This window comes from Macrobrachium rosenbergii, chromosome 46, assembly GCF_040412425.1.
Source record: "Macrobrachium rosenbergii isolate ZJJX-2024 chromosome 46, ASM4041242v1, whole genome shotgun sequence".
NCBI classification, from domain to species: Eukaryota; Metazoa; Arthropoda; class Malacostraca; order Decapoda; family Palaemonidae; genus Macrobrachium; species Macrobrachium rosenbergii.
The window spans coordinates 5,202,501-5,220,000 of NC_089786.1; the positions used below are offsets into that span (position 1 = coordinate 5,202,501).

Genomic DNA, 17,500 nt, shown 5'->3' on the forward strand with positions numbered 1-17,500 from the left:
GTTTCTTAAGAGAGAAATTCATTGTTTAGATGGTTATTTTGTTTTGTACATGTAAGGTAGTATCTGTCCCCATATCGAAAGTAAAGTGATGGGTGTCATTTAATGTGTGCACCATATAATTTAGATTACAGAATAACTATGGTCTTCTCGCATCACGGTTTAAAGCATTTTCTTTTACTTACATAATTTATTTTGTTTAGAAATTTTTGGATAGATTAAAAAGCCTAATATCATGAGTAGCCTCCCAATTTAATCTTTTTGTTCATAGAGAAAAATAAGTTCTTATACTAAATACGTTATCTGTCGGTGTGGTCTATTTTTTGTGTATTTATTTCACACAATTTATTTGCATATCGACTAGATCTGATCCTTATTTATGTATATCTAAAAACTTGTTTAATTATCTGCATGGTCAGTTTAAGTGGATGGATAGGTAAAATCCCTCACTCACACATTGTCTTTTATGTCTTGAAGTTTAAACGAAAAAGGTAATCCCGGACTGTCATATGTTACGTGACAAATATTTACAAAATATAAATCTTGAGTTCAGAGTTTTCAAATGAAGTCTCTCGCTTAAACTTTCGTTGTCTGTTGCATATATTTTTTTTCCAGTTAACCTTATAATTCGCACTGCTGAGAATTGTTTTGTGCATGTAGAATTTTAAAACGGATAGCCATTGGAAATTCTTGTTTTCAACTATTGGTTCATTTTCCTGCTCATTAAATTAATGATTAAGCTGAAACTTTACATTACTGTTAGACTTAATTTTCTCCGATGTTCAGTTATCACATGAAAAATGGATTTTTGAATGCAACAGAGACTCTTAAAGTATTATGATTAAAATTTGTTATTTTACGTATTTATCTCCTTCTATTTAGAATATATACATTTGAAAATTCATGGAATAACGCCAACTCAAAGAGATTTTGTGTAATTTATAACAATATTCGTGTATTTGTTGAGATTTTCATATTGTAAGTACTAAGCATTATTTCATATAACAAGGATTAAGCTAATGAAAAACTAAGCGGTTTGAGAGAGAGAGAGAGAGAGAGAGAGAGAGAGAGAGAGAGAGAGAGAGAGAGAGAGAGAGAGGAGGGGGTGGTGAAGAGGGGAGGTAGGGAGGAATAAACTCTACGGGATTATACTACCAACTTTGAAAATTATTCTGCGGTGCTGAGATTATTAATAATTTTATTAAAGTAGATCACATAAGAATCAGGTAAAGTATTTTTTTTTTTATCTCGAAATCAGATAAATTTTATATAACTTTTTTTTTAACGTACGAATACCTGCAATAAGATTTTCGACGCTAAAAGCAATTAAAACTTCAGTATAATTCCCTTCGATCGTCTTAACAGCTAGGGATGATTTTGTACAACCGTTTTGGTAGATTACGCCATTCTTTAAAAAATCTGTGTTGGATATAAATTTTTGAATCCATAATTGTGGAGTGATAATATATTGACGTTTTTCTGTGAATAATGGATAGCTTTACTTACTTGTGAATGGTTGACGACAAATCGCGATCATGTACATATATAAAATACATACATATATATATATATATATATATATATATATATATATATATATATATATATATATATATATATATATATGCTATATATGTTTATATATATATATATAAATGCTTATATGTATGTTTATATGCATATGCTGTGCAGTTGAAACACTCGTGTAAAATTTATATATATATTTTTAACAAGAAATCCGACCACTAGACCTAATTGAACATCTATTCTGCATGCAGTCAATGTGATAACTATCCACATATCAGCCGATGATGCAATAATTCACTCGGACCAGAAATCAGAACAATGCGTCTTTTCCTTAACTAGCATATGCCAGCACTCTTCCAGACTTGCATACGAGCGCCTTATATATTCAGACTACGCACATGTATGCACTTGCATGCGTAATTTTGTGCAAAGAGTTCGAGGTAAAGGTCGTGAAGAAGAGCGTTTTAAGAGGCTAGGATCACTTAAGGTAGAGGGAGATGTCATTCACAGGGAATTACTAATTGAAAGTATGAGGTGGGTGACCATTTTGTGTTTGTTGGGAAATCTGTTTTGCAAGTATTTTGAGAACGCCTTAAGCAAGGATTTTGAAATAGCTGAAGATGACAGTCGTTAGTGAGATGGTGCAATAGATGACTGTGGTGTTTTAAGTGGCAGTAAGTTTCGAATGATACAAAACTTTTTTTCTGATATATTTCAGTTTTGCAATACAACAAGCGCTTACTAAAACAAGCCGTGTTTAAGAAACATATAAATTACTTTTTAGTTCTTATGGGGGAAGGTTTTGGAAAAATTATAAAGAGCATTTATATAATTTTGAGAAAAGTAAAAAGGTATGCTAAGGTAAAGCAAACTGTTGGATGTTTGTTAATGCCATAATTCTGTACTGACTAAGAACCAACCACAGGTGACGAAGAAAGAGTTTGTTAATGTCTGGAGGGGAGAATAAAATTTTCTTCTTTTGTATCCATTGGTGGCCAAAGATACCTACTGTATAGGTCCTCCATCATATGTAATCAGGTGTAGTCAGGTGGAGTATGTAGTATCGCTACAGCAGTTTAGGCAGATTAAGTATCTTTGAAGTTAAATTCAGTGGCGTAGAATAAACTTTTGAAGAGGTGTGACTTCCTCATACCAACATAAGGGTGAAGTCATCTATACTCCTGGCATCTAAACTGGTACACAACATTCTGCAAGTTTAATTGGAACTTCAAAAGTTCAATGCATTACTAAGATGCAATGCATTTTTATCTATTAATTAATTTTTCTTTTCAATAAGCGGGATCTCTTCTTTCTGCATTTCCCTATACCTTCTCTAACTTCCAAATGAACACCATATTCTTTGGAAGCTTGAATTTCAAGTCAGTTGCCCCTGTGGGGTTGTTCCATATGAATTGGGATCATCTGAATAATAATTATGATAATAATAGTATCTGGGAGAGGTATACTGTGTCATTCGAGGGCAGCAAATCTCAGCTGTTCGGTATTTCTTATACAGCATATCTCGGGAAAATTTTTCAACAGTTTCTTTGGAAGAGAGACCCTTCATTGATGAATTCTGTAAGATATTTTGTGTCCTGCTGATAGTTCGGGTGCATCGTGGTCTTGCAAAACAACTTAAAACACCTGGGTGACCCTGTCACTTTCTGCTGTATTATCCTTCTAAGAAGAGGTAAGCGAAAGGATCTCCAGACAGACCTATCCACAATTGTCGTCTTCTCGTAAATTTATGGGCACACATTCTGCCAGTTCATGAAGAGTCTGGGTTTGTCGACTTGCTATAGACATTTGTGGTGTGTTCCCTTGAGATCAGGGTAACTTTTACTTCAAGGAAAGGGAGGGCCCTTTGTGTGTTTCTTGTACAAGTATATCGAAGGACTGAGTTAACTTCTAAACTTGGAAGGATGTCTCCAAAGTCCTACTCAGTTTCCACAGAGGCAAAGGTACCGTCACTGTTTCTGTGGCAGGTGGCTGGGGTATGATTGGAATTTTTCTAAAGACCTTTTCTTCAATGAAGCCAATGTATATGGTGATGAAGAGGCAACCTGTTACAGCCTACTCACACTTACTATTACTTACCTGTGGTAATTCATCAGAAAAATATGGCAATTTCATACGCTGGGTGTAAGTTAATTCTGTGTTTTCTCAGCTTGATCATTTATTTCTTAATGAAGATCACGGGAGAATAGTATTTGGATAACAAAAAGCTTCAGTTCTTTCAGGATTCAGTTAACATGTATTCGAGATATCACCATTTCTGGTGATTGCGTTAGTAAAATTAGTTGTTTATTCTTTTCCGTGAAACCTTCATAAAGCTCAAAATATCAAGCTATAATTTTTTTTACCACTAAAGATCAAAAGATATAAGATTTATTTTTCTTCTGATTAATACTCAAATTGATTTCCATTTAAAAAGCATCTGACCTTAGCGTCATGCAATCTTATGATATTTTCTTTTATAGTAGAACTTAATACGAATAAAGGCCATACCTTGCTTTGGTAAGGTTTTGGAATGTGAATGGTGCAGCTGTTCAGATTAAGGTAGGAAAACCTTTAAGATGCAGTTAGGTCCCTGCGCCTACAGAATTTGTCCTAGTTGTCGACTGGTAGTATAGTTATCCATTCACCGCGAAAATATCCGTTATTCCTGAAACTAACAAAGACTGTTAATATTTGACTCTACGATGCACGTGTAATATATATATATATATATATATATATATATATATATATATATATATATATATATATATATATATGTGTATATATTTATATATATATATATATATATATATATATATATATATATAGATAGATAGATAGATAGATAGATAGATAGATAGATATTTAGATATTTAAATTTCACCATGCACCTTTTAACCTCAGTGGAGGTAGCTTCAGAGGTGATAGCCCTCTAATCAATATACCTTAAGAATTCCGGCTTCGTCGGAAACCGAACTATGGACCCTCTGCTGATGTGTGTTTGTATATATAATTTGCAACCTTTCAGAAAGAGTTTTCGTTAGTATCACTGAAATTTCAGAATAATAGACGGAGATACTTAGTCTTAGTTGTTTTCATTAGATTCGAAAACTTGACGCTAAGTGAAGATATGATACCAATGCAAAAAGGAAGCTTTGAATTTCCTCAACTTACGAAGGGCAAATGGAAAGGAGGTGAAACAACAACTAAGTATCTGAGGAATCTTTGGCATGGTACTGAAAGAACCGGATGACTTAAGCTTTCTTAATAAATGGAAATTAACTGAGAAACATCCAAGATATTTTTGCAAGTTTCATCATTTATTTGTGTCATATAGCTGAAAAAGAGAATATATTTGTCTTATGTCTATTTAGACGAAAGTAACTGACTGAAAATTAATAGTTCTCTAAAACATATCAACATATATACCTGTGAACGTGCTATGTTGAGTATATAAATCTATTTTTATGCCAATGATCCGTGTAGCTATTTTTTGCACATTTTATTTGTACAGAGTGAATAAGCTCTTGCTGGATCTCTGAAATTTAATTTTGTGAATTATATTTTGGTCTAGAGGTCTGATAGAGATATATTATTCCGTGTAGGTATAGCTTTTCTTTTGCCTCGTGATATACGGCGCAGCAAATCCTATTTTCTTGTTCCTTCTCTTCGTAAATCAGTACGGAGTTCATCTGAACTCTCTTGAATTTAAAAGGGGTCGCCTTGTCATGCTTACTTGGGATTTGCTGTTTCTCGGATTGTGTGCTGGTAGGGGGAATTTATTCGGTCCTGATAGCCAAGGAAAATTTGCCCGAAATAATTGATAAAAACACTTGTGTGATGTAAATAGATTAATTAAAATATGACGGGCAAACAATCCCTTATTTGTAAACGTACGAAAACAGATGCTGTATAACTTAGAGTGAATTTATTCTATAGTGAAAAGTTAGTTATATAATTGTGATTGTCAATTCGTCGTATCTGACAAAGTACATTTCAGCTTCTAAGATGCCATGTAATTTAGGAAAACAGCAGTAGTTGTATCCTAAAGGCTTGACTTTGCTTTATTTATGATACGTTGCTTCATCACATTATGAGCAAATTTCATAATCATCATAAACAACTAATTAATTAAAATCCCGTTTTATTCTCGATTTTCATGAGATCGTCATTTAATCCCGGAAAATGGACCTAACATGTGTGTCGACTCATGAATCATTATTCACTGTTTGCTGTAACATTTCAGCTCGTGTGGTTACCTTTAAGTAGGACATACGAGCCACCATTCAGGTTTTCTTTATTAGTAGTTTTTTTTTTTTTTTTAATTAGGAGTGTGAGCGCAAATTATTTCAAATTTAGAACTAAGGTTATCTACCGGATACCTTAACTATAAAAAACAAGCCTTAAAGACAGGTTTTGTTTGATGATTCTCTAATGTTCGAATATTGGCAAGAATGGAATTCTTGCAGGAATATTTCAACAACAAACAATGATATCACCGAGATTTCAGATTTTTTTCTGAGGGTCATGTTAGTATGGTACCCCCAGTGATTAAGCCTGCATAAAATATTCAGTACTGAATGTCAAGATGCTTGTAAACTAAAGACAAATTCGGTATTGGACAGAGTTTCACAGACTTAATTCCTTACCCTGGAAGAGGTCTTGCAGTCTATTGAATTCATTTAAGAATTTCCCCTTTTTGAAATATTGCAGCTTATTTCTCAAGTTCCTTGGCGATGAAGAGTAGATGAACTCAGATAATATAGGAGGAAAGCAGCTTGCTAACCGGCCTGAAAGAAATATCAATATAATTATGGATACACGCATTAAAAAATCTAGCTTCATGACTCTACGTAACTGCCTTCCAAGGTCGTTGTCATTCATTAAAAAACTGTATCATATATTTATCCCCATGAAAGTTTTTAAACATAAAGAAATAACTTTTTATTCTTATTGACAAGAGAGTTTTTTTTATAAAACAAATGTACTGGTTGTGAACCTGTTGTGTATTATGAGTACAAGATAATTGGGTTATTACTCTCAACATAGCAATTCTCTGCGTATCGAGATGATCTTGAATGTGTCAAGAGTCTGTCTGGGTGTTTCCAGTTGTATTGTTGATAGATAACATATAATTGTCAGCAATATCGACATGAAGAGTGATTTTATAATTATTATCTACTCATGAGTAAGTGTTAGTTTGTGACCCCCATCTAACTGCATGGTTTGTTGTAAATATTAGCTTGCGGTTAATTGTAAATAGAGCAACAGTGTTTTTTTTGTCTGCAGTTAGTTCATATATTGGCAAAAAGTTATATTGTACTTCTTGTGTCAACCAATAATATGTGCATCGCATTGTAGAACTGCTTTAGTCTTAAAAACTTCAGGAAGAGTTCCATGTTTTAGAGGCAAAGTGTTTACAACTTGAGAATTTATAATCAGTGAACAATATTACGAAATACAAGGGTTTACACAACGTGACCTAATATATATATATATATATATATATATATATATATATATATATATATATATATATATATATATATATATATATATATACATATATTTACTAAAAGGACCTCATTCAAACTGGATGGTGTCTAACGGAGTTTTTATTCAGAAAAAAGTTACAAGCTTTCTTGGACTAAACAGTCCACATTATCAAGTACGGATTCTTGATAATGTGGACTGTTTGTCCAAGAAAGCTTGTAACTTTTCTGAATAAAAACCCGTTAGACACCATCCAGTTTGAATGAGGTTCTTTTAGTAATTCTACTAATGCACAGAACAATTGTGTATGTGATAAAGTTAATATATATATATATATATATATACATGTATATATATATATATAATATATATATATATATATATATACATGTACATGTATATTATAAATAAATGTATAAAATATATATTATATATAAATAAAATAAATATATATATATATATATATATATACATATATACATGTTATGTATATTATAAATAAATAAATATAAAATATATATATATATATATATATATATATATATATATATATATATATATATATATATATATATATATATATATATATATATAATTAAGATTTCTAAGTATTGAATTAAATATTGTATCTCTGACATTTGGCACGTTGAAAATATGTGGTTGTGTGTCTGTGCGCGCTTGAGTCAAAGTATAAGCGAGTTCATGAGACTATAAACCACAGCAGCATAGCGTCAGCTCACGAGCATCATTCTTGTGAATAATATCTAGAGAACTACTTTGGTAGCAAAGTGGACGAGAGATTGGGCTCTATCGCGTCGTGATTCCACAACAGAGTAACGACAGCGCTGCTGTGCGACGCTGAGAGGTGCCAGCATCTTGGCGCTAGCATACCGAATACCGTAATAGTCAAGATCCATTTTAAGAATAAATTCCTTGATGGAAGTTGGCCACCCCCCCCACAAAAAAAAAAAAACATGTTTCTGTGTGCCTGTATTTGCATAGATAATACGCTAACATTGCTATACGTGTCCTGACGTATTTGAAAGAACATTCAGTTATATGGCCGTATTTCTATACAGCGAATCTTCAATTCGTCAACCTAGAAATTTCAATCAAACTGATTGCATTTTAAAAATGTAGAATTTTTTTTTACTTTGTTTATAAAAGCTTTTATTTATCCAATGCTATTCTGATAAAGTTTAAATTAAGCTTGTGGTTGTTTATTCTTCATGCCTGATATACAACAAACATTGAAATTTTAACCTGTGGGAGTCTATTAATTGTACAAGTTAAGAAAACTGAATGTCACCAACACTCCTGTATATATATATATATATATATATTATATATATACATAAATATATATATATATAAATATATATATATATATATATATATATGTATATTATATATATATATATATATTTATATATATATATATATATATATATATATATATATATATATATATATATATATATATATATATATATATATATATATATATATTTATATATATATATACAGTATATATATTTGTATATATATATATATATATATATATATATATATATATATATATATATATACATATATATATATATATATATAATATATGGCTATATATATAAGGTGGCTAGCGCTGTGGAACTGCCCCTTCTTCCTGGCCTACCAACACTAGTCCCCCGAACTGTGAGTGGGTATCAGTGGTCTGTCAGGACAAGAAAATGGCGTGGGGCTAAGCTCACGTCCCCAACGCCTTACAGTGAGATCGGGGGACTACTGGCGCGATCCTTTCTAAAGGGGGAAAATGCTTAATATTATTATATATATGTAATAAATATTACACATGTATGCTCACACACATATATTATAATATATGGCTATACACATTTCCGGATACGCATATATATTATTCATCTATTTTTAATTTATTTATAATTTATGTATGTATATATAAATATACACATTCGTATTATATATATATATATATATATATATATATATATATATATATATATATATATATATATATATATATATATATATATATATATATATATATATATATATATATATATTATAATACATATAAATATGTGTGTGTGTGTTTGTGTACTTGTACAATGTATGTAGTTATGGGACGAGTGAAAGCTTGATCAGCTGACTAACGTTTATAAAAAAAATTGAGCTGATTCGAAAGATTTCGTCAGATTAGAGGAGCACAGAAATTATAGTAAGAAAAATTGGTTGGACATAATCAGAGCAAAGCACTGGTCTATCATTTTTGTACAGACGTTTTGTAAAGGTTTGTAAGTGCAGAAAAAATCAAATTACCTAACTTGGATATTGCTGATTTTGATACTGTAATTCTGAGAATTAGTGGCATGGCGACAGGTTACGAATGAAACATTTTATGAAGTAGTGTAGTAATCTGAGAACAGTAAAACTTTTGATCTAAATAAGATAAGAAAAGCTTCTTGACAAAATAGCTTGCATTCAGCAATATATGTAAAAAATAAAGTCAAAAGCTCTTTCTCAAACTTTCAAAACCTACTGCTTTATACCTAAAAATATTTCCTTAAAAAAAATATGAAGTACAATCGAGAAGACCACAAAATATCTGAAAGAGAGGAAATACCAGCTGATATCAAGTTTGTCAGGAATATAAAATAGTCAGTATTTGTGCAGTAGTATTTATTCATTTATTAATTATTTATGTTTTTTTAATAATTGAGATCTCTTCCTGCTATATTTCCCTTTACCTCCTCTTACTTCTTCCTGATGAGCACCATATTCTTTGGAAGCTTGAATTCCAAGTCAGTGGCCCCCTATTGGCTTGTTCCATATGAATAGGGTTCATCTTCTGAATAATAATAATAATAATAATAATAATAATAATAATAATAATAATAATAATAATAATAATAATAATAATAATAATAATAATAATAATAGAGGTTGAAGCAATAGGATGTTCTAGAAGCGAAGCAGTTATTTTTCTTAACAGTGGACTTAATATCCTGAAAAGGAGGGGTAAAACCCTGTGGATTAAGGGCTTTGGAAGGAGATCAGCAGACAGTGATGCCAGTTTCACAACAGATTCCTTAACGATTCAAGGAGGAATGCGCTCAGGTCTCTTCCCATTTTTTTCTTTCTTCTCTGTTTTCTCCTGCTGGATAGCACCACAGAATTTTGGAATATAAAATGTTTTGGAGAACTGGTAGTTAGATATTAGCAAGGCTGATGATTAATTATCATTCTTATCACTGAGAAGAACATGTGGAATGGATGACAATTTCAGCAACTGGCTGCACAACAGGTGCGTCAGGACTAAAATGTAAAATGAAATTTAGGATAATCAAATTTATGTTAGTTTTTATTGTTTATAAAACGGATTTCTTCTATAACAGGAGATCAGGATACAGATTCCCTTCTTGTAGAAAAACAAAATTTACTTCAGAGTTTAAAGAACTCTTGATTCTTAACTTAGAAATAGATTTGAATAGCAACAGAAGAGTTTTAGAACGAGTGACAGTTTTTTCTTAGAGTTAAGTAGCAAAGGAGCAAAGTCTCATAAATAAATTTTCGTGAGAAACGATCTGAAGGTTTGATCTTGCACCATGGGATGCTGCCAGTTCTAGGGCTAGTCCCAGGATGAACGATCATCTCTGAGAAGAGTAAAGGAAACGTCAGGTTGCTAAACTTAATACGACTGGTACTGGATAGAGGATATCGCTTCAAGACAGGTACCTGACTTTTTAGTTATGAAAAGTTTTTATGCCATGATGCATGTGTAATCAGTTGTATATCAGCAAAATAAGATGTGATTGAAATTTTACCTACCACACAAACGAATGAAGCCCTCACACACTGTCTTAATGCTGCAGTCGAAAATAAGGCGAATTTGGGGATGTTGATAAGAATTTAGTAGAAGAAATAGGAGTCAAACTCTCAAGCAGAAAGCAAAAAAGAATTATTAGTTTGATAAAAGAATTATTATATTGGAAGTCAGAGGAACATTTTTTTTCTGAAACAAGTATTGTTAGTGTTTTGTAACTGAGTTTAGCATCGGTAAAGTGGTTGTGCATCAATCACTGCAAGAATGCAATTTAGTAACACATTTCTCAGGATGAGACGTTAGCAGTTTGGACTGCCATTTCTCCTTGGAGCCATGAGTCACATGGTTTAGTCAATAAATCCGTTCTGGCGTTCATTTAAAACGACTTTTTCTAACTTGTAAACCAGCGAGAGAGTAACACTTGAAACTTGGATGTCAAAAGTCAGTGGGTTATTGAATGACATAGTAAAGGTCAAGTTCTACTTGAAGATATTTCCATATAGGACAGAAAAGAGGCATGCTAACAATTGGTTGAGCGTTCAGTGATGGAAGCATTATTGCCACTTGGTAAAACCTATCACCTGTAAAACCAGCAATTAACACTAAAAAGATTTTGGGTACAAGAATTATTTTCTTCACTGTTATATGATCACATCCAAAAAATATTCTAAGAAGGTGACAGGCTATGCTGGGTAGGTTGTGTGTGTGTGTGTGTGTGTGTGTATATATATATATATATATATATATATATATATATATATATATATATATATATATATATATATATATATATATATATATTATACACACACACACACACACACACACACACACACATATAATGTTTACACCTTTTTATATCTTAAAGGAATATATCATGAAACTTTTACACCTTTTTTCTTTAGAGGAAGCTCATTTTCTTCATTTTCATTCTTAGGAATAACACTGGGATATGTTACCACAACCATTCCATCCTCCATCCTTGCTTCATCTCCTGCACCTACGTAGTTACGAGGCACATAATTTAATGCTTCAGACAAACAAGCGCAGTGGGATTTCAACTGAATGTGCCAAAAGCTGTGTAAACTTGACCGGGGAATTGAAAGCGTGGCCTCTCACTGTTAAGATCTGAATTACAAGGGCTTAATTAATATATATGTATGTATGTATGTATGTATGTATGTATGTATGTATGTATGTATATATATATATATGTATGTATGTATATATATATGTATATATATATATATATACACACATATATAACTAATACACATATATATTAACTTTTATCACTTACAGAATACCTGTGCATATATATAATTTCACGATTCCCTACTTCCCTTGTATAAAAGATGGACCCAGAAGTTAACAACCTTCGGTATTCTCAACAGGTCTTTGTCGACAAGGTTGCTTGCCCAACGCCCATTTTTCTTGACCCCAACAAACTTCTGTATACATTTAACTGGGTGACTGATTGGGATAGATATGCATATATATATGTGTGTGTTTTATAAGGTCAGTAAATTAAAGTTGATTGATAAAGCAAAGGATATAAGCGGTACTACCTAGACATTATTGTCGTAAAATGTACCAGTGGCTTGGGATTCCAATGCATTGTATCCCAAGGCAGAAGAGCACTTAATGAATGGCTGTGACCCCCTTGGGAGAGGAAATAACTTCAAGTTGCAGATGAAGATCTCTGACTTGAGGCCAGTGGCAACCATACACCAGGTCACTCTGTGACCACACACCAGGTCACTCTGCTTTGGTAGCAGGTGACACAACCTTGTGGCCTGGGAAGGGCAAATGGTTTTGATACAGATGTGATTTAACCTCCTTTGCCTCCTGGTAAAGGGCTTTGCTCCCATAGCAGTGGTAAATGCTCCTGTGTGACCTGATCTCTTAAGACGAATGGCAGCCACTCTCACATCTGTGGAATGGTATAAAGAACAATATTTTCACGCCCCTGTACATGTACACATCATGGGTAGAGTTGCCCCCAAGTAGCAGATACGGCTATCCTTTTGAGACCCATGGCATCTGACGTCATCAAATGACTAGTGTCATGCTGTTTGTAGACCTGTACATGGACTGCTATTGCTTAAAAGCCAGAGAGAATAAAAATACTGTGAAAGGCTTTTGAATGTTCTTGAATGCTGTGCGGAATAGCAATTTATTATAGTTGAATTGCTTAAATAGAAAAAAATTACTTATGGAACTTAGTAAAACAAAGAAGACAACAATGATTTTGTTTGGCTTTGTTGAAAGGTGAAGAGCTATGGCACTGATAATGCATGTTGTGTCAGGAAAACTGAAGAAATGAAAAAGTATAAAAATATACCTGCTCTAGGAACGTGAGAATAAGACCGAGAGTGTCAGGTGATTGCAATAATGAGTACGTATGATCTATGAATGAAAACGAATGAGATTCCGAGAGATTTCTGGGTTAGGAGGGTATGGAAGGTTGGTTGTACTAGGTGATTTAACTGCAGTAAAGGTGTCATTGCAAGAATGACATTGTTTGCAAGAATGGCATTGTTGGTAAGTATGTATAATGCATGGAATAAATGCTAATGAAGTCTTGTGGAAATGTGTTTGAAAATGGCCTTCACTGATGGAAATATTCTGCTTCAAAGATGATTTATAAGCATTCTTGGGAAAGAGAAAATGGTGGACAAATATTTGCTGCATTATTTGTCAGTAATGATTAAATAAGAAAGCATGCTGAAGCGTATAATTGTGAGAGGATGAGTGCCTAGGTTATATCTTGATTATTCAGTTGCAGCAAAATTTGAGAGAGATATAAATTGAAGAGAAAAAATGTAAAGATTTGCTGTAAATGCAATTAATACAAGAGAGTTTTACATGAAGGAAGGGAGTAGAACATATAAGGAGAAAACAAATGAAATAAGGGCTGTAATTCTAGACATGAAGGTGGGAGGAATAGATGAAGAGTATTGAAAATAAAATTATGTGATCACAGGAAGAGGAAATAGAATGCTTAGTAGTTGGAAATGAGATTAGTGAAGTAAAATAAGATACTATTTGAGGTGATACTGCATGATGTGGTCACCAGGACAGTGGGGGAGGGTTTGTGGATACTGAAGGGTAGGAAGAGGGAAGGAGAGATAAGTATAAAATGCCTAGTAATGGGGAGACGAAATGAGTGGGTTAATGAAAGAAAATAAAAGTTTTGAGGTTACACTGGTATTCATGAAGATGGATAGGGTAGTCAAGAAGCAAGCGACGGAGTGAAAAAATAAAGCAGGTTGTAAAGATAAAGGGTAGAACTTGAGCAAGAATGTTTAGGGGAGTGAGGTGTTCTGCAGGGAAGCAATGCAGAGAACAAACGCATTTCTGGTTCGATGCAGTAAGAATTCTGAAGATTTCTTGAATGTGAAACATAGAAGAGAAGCAGAAAATGAAAGAAATAAGAATGAAAAGGGTTCGTGTAAGTCTGAGAGGCCTTGTAGAAGTGACTGTTGAATATTTATGGGTTTACTTCCGTAACTCATAGGTCCCCAGTACTGTAAGTCATCCTGTTATCGTCTGGTTAGTAATATTTCAGACCCCTACGTTTATAATGTCGAGAAATGTCGTTAAGATCTGAAAGGGCTCTTGGCTTGAAGTCCTATCTCTTGATTAGCAAAGCGTACGTGAATGAGCTATCCCAAGTATTTTCTGAATAGTTTGTGCCTCATTTTAGATATTTTGATTTAACCTGTGTCTTAGAAACCCATTCACTTGTATGTAAATCCTTTCCGAAGAAGCGCATCTGCTTCGAATTCTCTAGGTGTCATCCTTTTAGCCTCAGTTATGCTGTAAATAAAGATTTTGTACTGTTATTCAACATTTGAAACACTTGGAATCTTAAATGGTTCTGCAGTCATTGATCTTGATCTTAACTTTACAGACTCTTTGACTGGATAAAACTTGAGGTCTTTACAGATGAAACCACGCCCTTGGCATCATCCCTTCCTGTAAATTCATGTAAGATTATTTTGTCTGACAGGTGTATTATTTGCAACATATTCTTTGGAAGTTTGAATTTCAAGTCAATGGCCCCTGCGTGCTTGTTTGATATGAATTGGGTTCATCTTCTGAAAAATAAAAATAATAATTATATTTCTAGGGGATGGGTTACATCTTCCTTGTCTATGGAGGCATCCCTCGGAACTGAAGTATTACCTTCCTTATCCTTTATTGTTTTCACGTCTCATCCTACTTGGATGATTCTGTGATTTATGGATTCTTTTCTTGTCTTGCATATCACTCTTTGGAAGACCGCTCTCATTCTTGAGTATTCTTATATAATGGTATAAATACTACCCTGGTGCCTAAGCATTGGTCAGACCAGGCTAACTTAATTTTATCACTTCTGATGAGCACTTTCTAATTTCCTTGATAAAACTGATTCACTCTACTTAGTTTCCCAGAAGGCTCTGTCACCTAATTCCGTACTTGTGACTTCTTTTTTAGTTTTCTGTAAAAGAAAACTGTTGAGATTGAATTTTGTCTGTCCGTCCGCCCTCAGATCTTAAAAACTACTGAGGCTAGAGGGCTGTAAATTGGATGTTGATCATCCACCCTCCAATCATCAAACATACCAAATTGCAGCCCTCTAGCCGTAGTAGTTTTTAATTTATTTAAGGTTAAAGTTAGCTATGATCGTGCATCTGGGACCGCTATAGGTGCCACAACACGGGCCACGCACGACCGGACCGTGGCTGAAAGTTTCATCGGCCGCGGCTGAGTGTTTCATGGGTCGTTGCTGAGAGTTTCATAAGCTGTACAGAAAACTCGATTGCGCCGAAGAAACTTCGGCGCACATTTTACTTGTCTTCTATGTAATTCATTTCTTGCTTTGTTATATAACCAGTTTATCCCTGTTCTTGCTGATGGCAACTCATTTATTTACATTCCGATTTCTATCAGAGTTCCTATTATTACATTATCCTCCTATACTCTTTCCTAATCTGCACAGTTGATCCTCTTCATTTTCACCTCCCCACATTATCCTTCTTTCGTTCTTTTCCTCTACGCTTCCCGTGTCTTTCACTCGCCGCTGTCTTGAATTGGTCGTTTTTTTTTTTTCTAACGTCTGCATTTCTCGCGACCTGTATCAGAATTGGAATTAGAATCCCTTATCTTAGGTAGGCTCAGTGCTTCCAAAACATAAAGAACAGTTTGATATTTATGCATGCATTCATACATACATACACACACACATATATGTATATATATAAATATATATATATATATATATATATATATATATATATATATATATATATATATATATATATATATATATACATATATATATATATATATATATATATATATATATATATATATATATATATATATATATATATATATATACACAGTATATATAAAGTGTGTGCAGAGGGTCTGTAAATGCGACTCGGTGGTTTCACGGAACTACATAATAATAATAATAATAATAATAATAATAATAATAATAATAATAATAATAATATAATAATTAATAATAATAATAATGAAATAAAATCATCGTATGATATAAATATGTATATATATGTATATATATATGAGTGTGTATGTATGTAGGTATGTACGTACGTATATATTATTAGATAAATAAACTAATTATTTATAATATATATATATAGTGTATATATATATATATATATATATATATATTAAGTTAGATAATGTAAATAAATATTTGATAAGTAGGTATAGAGAGAGAGAGAGAGAGAGAGAGAGAGAGAGAGAGAGAGAGAGAGAGAGAGAGAGAGACGAAAGGCAACAGATTAAGAGCTAAAAGACGAGAAGCTGAGAATTAAAACGATAGGGTCGGTTCCCAAAACAGAATCTTTGAAGGTCTATTTCCATCGAGTACATTGTTCCTGATAAGGCGCAATCCAGAGTCCCTGTGATGTACCGCCTCGGGTAAAATTATACGCGGCTACCCTTGACGGAGTCTTGGTCCGTCCTACAGAGGCTTAAATTGATTATTTTTCACATATTCAGGGTATTCAGTCCGTATTAGAAGTGCTTCCTGTATCACAGGTTGAGTTCTTACTCTTAATTTATGTTTTGCTTTCATTCTTATTCATATTTCATCATCCATTTTTATAGTTGTCGGGTGTTCCTTCCCCAAGTATTTTCGCTTTCGTTTATTTTATTTGCGTGCGTTCGTTTGTGTCCGGGATGAAGTTTCGTGTTCAGTGCTTCCATTAGCAGAATGATTATTAGTTTCAATATAAACTTTTCTTCGTTCCATAAGCATATATCTAAAATGATTTTTCCTTCAGCTTACAAATGCTTATGTGTGCTTAATATTTTAATGTGTATTTCTTATTCCTATTTTTTGCACCAGAATGAGTCACGAATGTCAATTGCTAATGACATTCATATCAGGTGGTTTGCACTTTTCTGTAAAATTGATTTTTGTAGGTTATTCTTTCGAAATTCTCTCAATATTATTCAGAAATAGCGTCGTTTATATTTTTTCCCCAGTGGAAGATTACAAAAAAAGAAAAAAAAAATGTCGGCGTCATATGTGGATGATTATATAAATGTTTTGTGCTGCAAAAAATGTAATGCATAATTTCAAGGGAGCATACGCCGAGAATTTCAATGAAGAAA

General features: G+C 32.9%; 1 long non-coding RNA gene across 3 annotated transcripts in view; it reads right to left on the bottom strand.

The window, feature by feature from the left end:
• The window catches only part of LOC136830186 (uncharacterized), a 471,722-nt gene that overhangs the window by 348,579 nt on the left and 105,643 nt on the right, over window positions 1-17,500 (bottom strand). For 2 of the 3 annotated variants that reach the window (XR_010850590.1, XR_010850589.1), the window contains exon 2: window positions 4,033-4,195. This is a non-coding gene — a long non-coding RNA (uncharacterized lncRNA). Of the gene's footprint in view, window positions 1-4,032; window positions 4,196-6,173; window positions 6,315-17,500 lie in introns of all 3 variants that reach the window. The other variant, XR_010850591.1, reaches the window with a different exon arrangement.